The sequence below is a fragment of the Octopus bimaculoides genome, chromosome 8 (genome assembly GCF_001194135.2).
Source record: "Octopus bimaculoides isolate UCB-OBI-ISO-001 chromosome 8, ASM119413v2, whole genome shotgun sequence".
Classification (NCBI taxonomy): Eukaryota; Metazoa; Mollusca; class Cephalopoda; order Octopoda; family Octopodidae; genus Octopus; species Octopus bimaculoides.
Genome location: NC_068988.1, coordinates 40,191,841 through 40,195,566, shown reverse-complemented (window position 1 = coordinate 40,195,566; position 3,726 = coordinate 40,191,841). Strand labels below are relative to the sequence as shown.

Below are 3,726 nucleotides of genomic sequence, written 5' to 3'. Positions count from 1 at the left end.
TATATATATATATATATATATATATATATATATATGTATGTATGTAAGTAGGGATGTATGAATATAAGCGCTTACACAAATACAAAACACACCCACACACACATATACATAAATATATATTTATAAAACCATAGAATCCGATAAAATAAAACATGGCATGCGTTGACAAAATGAGTTAATAAGAAATGCATGAATAGAATAAGTTTATGTGTTCTAAAATAAGGTTAATCCTGATTCGTGAATCAAGATATCTGCAAAAAGTTGTTTTAGCTATCGATCTTGTTATTACCATGCATCTTTTAAAACATACATAAAATATACAAGTGTTCTAACTTGTGCCTGTAGTAAGATCTGAACATTATGTAAAAATACACAAAATACATATATATGAAGGCGTCTATGTAAATCTCTGTGTGTGCACGCATGCACATACACACACAAACACATAAACGCAACATACACACGAGCGCACATGCGAACACACACAGATACACACAAACACACATATATTGAAGAGAACTTAAAATCCAGCACACATATTTTACGCTTTGTCGATGAGGCAGCTGCAAATATTTGTGGACAGGACCAGATTGTGAATATTTTTAGGTGTTGCAGGGCAGTTGAAACACTTTTTTCTTAAAATATCGAACTTATTTATTTATCTCTCCAATTGCTTCAGATACGCACGCCGTGTGATGCACAAGCTTTCGCTTTCTGAAGCGCGTACCTCTCTGACATTTCAAATCTAACACCCAGCGCCTGTAAATAATTGAAACACTTCGAAGCTCCACTTAGAGCGTAATACCTCTCAAAGTATCCAATCTTCACCACAATCAGTTCGGTTCCAATTGCTGTTGAGCGAAAAAGACATTATCCACTAAGGAGTAATTCTATTACATTTATTGTCGGGTAAAAACCTATCGATATAGTACATTATATCTCCGAAAAAAAGTGTTACCACTAGTAAGTTTCTTCTTGAGCTGGCTGCTAAAAACATATTCTGTATGCAAATTGTTCTATCGATTTTATTCCAGCCTTTATTAACGTTGAGGTAACACGCAATATTTCTGTGAATAGTTGGAGAGAGTACTCCATCGCTTATGGAATGACAGCACCAGTTTCATACTAGTTTAGTTGTCCCCTGGTTTTCTATTCATCAAAATATTTTATTGACATATGATATACATGTAAGCATGACTATGTAATTAACAAGCTCTGTTTGCAGATACGTGGTTTTGGTTACAGTTCCTCTGCGCGGCATCTTGGACAAGTACTGTCTACTATACACCCGGATCGACTAATGCTTTGTGAGTGAATTTGGTAGATAGAAGTTGTGTGGAAGCCCTTCGTAGAATATATTCCAGGCGTAAAAATATAAGGATTGGAGTTGATTTGCTCAACTAAAATCCTTCTAGGAAGGGCTTCCAAGCAACTTCTGTCTACTAGGTTAGTTGCAGTCTAGTAATTGAAACAAGACGGAAAAGATATTCATATCTTAGTTTATACATAGTATTTGCTAAATATCGTTACACATATTTTACAATACAATATACAATATGATATAGTAAAACAGGGTATAACTAACGCATTAATAATCTACTCTAGGTTTTCTACATTACAGTGTTAATACTGTAGTAACTTGTTCAACAAATTCTTTTCTTACGACACATATTCTCCGACAACTGTTATAATATTCTGTTCCTTTCAATGGTTCTAAAACAGGCAGCATTTAGTTCTTTTATCCATTTCGTAACTATTTTCATGTATAGTTATTCCATGCATATTACTCGGTGAAGCTAGGTCTTCCGTCACTTCAGTATTCGCATTAATTCTTGAAATGATCAGTAATAATACGAAAGAGCTAGGCACATCAGTTGATACATCAAGGGTCAAAGAGAATCAGAGGAAATTTTGTGCTTTATTGATTAATTCACATAGGATGCCGTCTACTATGTCTTCGAATTTCCTAGTTACAATTTGCGGAAATATTCGTTAAAAAACATACCTGTATCCTCCAGACATACTTTAACAGTTGGTATGATACAATAATTAATTCACCGTTAATTAATACAGTTCTTTCCAAAAGAATAAGACATTCTCAAACTAGATTAATTCAAAGTTTCATTTTCTTTCTCTTTCTTTACCTGTATTCTAATGAAATTTCCCGTGGTAAATTCCTTGGCAAATTCCGTTGTTTCATGCTATCATCTTGATGTTAGATGGGAATATATATACTTTATATATATACTTTATATATATATATATATAGTTGATCATTTGATCACTCTCTCTCACTCCGTCTTTTGCTCTTCTCTCCGGCTAGGTAATTACGTATCTCCTTTACCGTACCACACCTGTTTCTGGCCTCTTTCCTGTTGACACTCTTTCTCTTTCTCCCCTCTGTTTCTCTGTTTCTCTCTTTCCCACTCTCCTTTTCTCTTTCATACTCTCTTTTTCTCTCTCTCTCTCTCACTCTGGCTGGGTAACCATGTATCTCCTCTACAACAAGACACCTGTTTCTTTCTCTCTCTCATACTGTAGCCTTTCATCATCTGGTACAAGACGACCTCCTCCAATGCCACTTCTCCTTTCAAAGAATCCTTGTCTAGCAAGGTTATCTGGTGACCCTGCCAGTGCAGGTGCCACTTAAAAAGCATCAAGTCTGCGCTGTAAAATAGTTGGCAATTTGATAGGCATCCAGCTGTAAAAGCCATGCTATGACTGACCTCGCATTTTCTAGTGTCACGTAAAAAGTATTCAGCCCGCTCTGCGAAGTAGTTGGTGATAGGAAGGGCATGCAGAAAAAATGACACAGAAGTATGGTACAGGCTCCTGTCTGGCCATCTCCTGTCAAACCGTCCAACTCTTGCCAGCATGGACGGAGAACGTTAAACAATGACTAGGATGATGATGATGATATATACGTAGTAGCGTAAGCATTTAGATTGGATGACCGTAATTTCATCAACAGAGATCATCCGCCCTTAGACCGCTTTTGTCTTCGTCTTGTAGAGTATCCAACAAAAACTAGCCTCCTTATATATATATATATTTCTGATCACAAATGGATTTTAAATGTTCACAATATCTGTTTTATCATTTTTTAATTGATGAATAAATCGATTATATCGATCGCATTATGAAAAGAAATTCGCTTTCATCGGGTGAGTTTAAACTAAGATAAGGTAAAAACGGCTTAGTTAACCATCGTTCAACAGTGCCAATCGCTTGAACGATAGCTAACAAAGCGGGTCGCTCAGAATCCTCTACTTCTCCTGCCTTAGTTTAAACTCAGCCGATGAAAGCATATTTCTTTCATGATGTAATCGATTTAATCGATCTATTTGTCAATGAAAGAAATGCTGCTGAAACAGCTGTTGCGAACCTTTAAAATACATTTCTGTGCTTTTATACAAACACCATAGCTAGAACCATCCCTATGTTGGATATGTGACTTTCATTGGATTGTGAATTTACGTGACTATGTATGTGTATGTGCGTGTGTGTGTTGTGTGTGTTGTATGTGTGTTGTGTGTGTTGTATGTGTGTTGTGTGTGTGTATGTGTGTGCGTATTCCTATATATGCGCGTATATTTTATATATATGTATATACGCCTAGATACATGTGGAACTCGACTGTTTCCCGGCGTTCTGAGCGTTAAAATACGTAGATTGGAATGAATCTTACACTTGATTAACTATATATATATATATATATATATATAT

The 3,726-nt window shown here is 35.7% G+C and overlaps 1 protein-coding gene across 3 annotated transcripts in view; it reads right to left on the bottom strand.

The window, feature by feature from the left end:
• The window catches only part of LOC106883669 (uncharacterized), a 312,099-nt gene that overhangs the window by 274 nt on the left and 308,099 nt on the right, over positions 1-3,726 (bottom strand). The gene's annotated exons all lie outside the window — the stretch shown is intronic.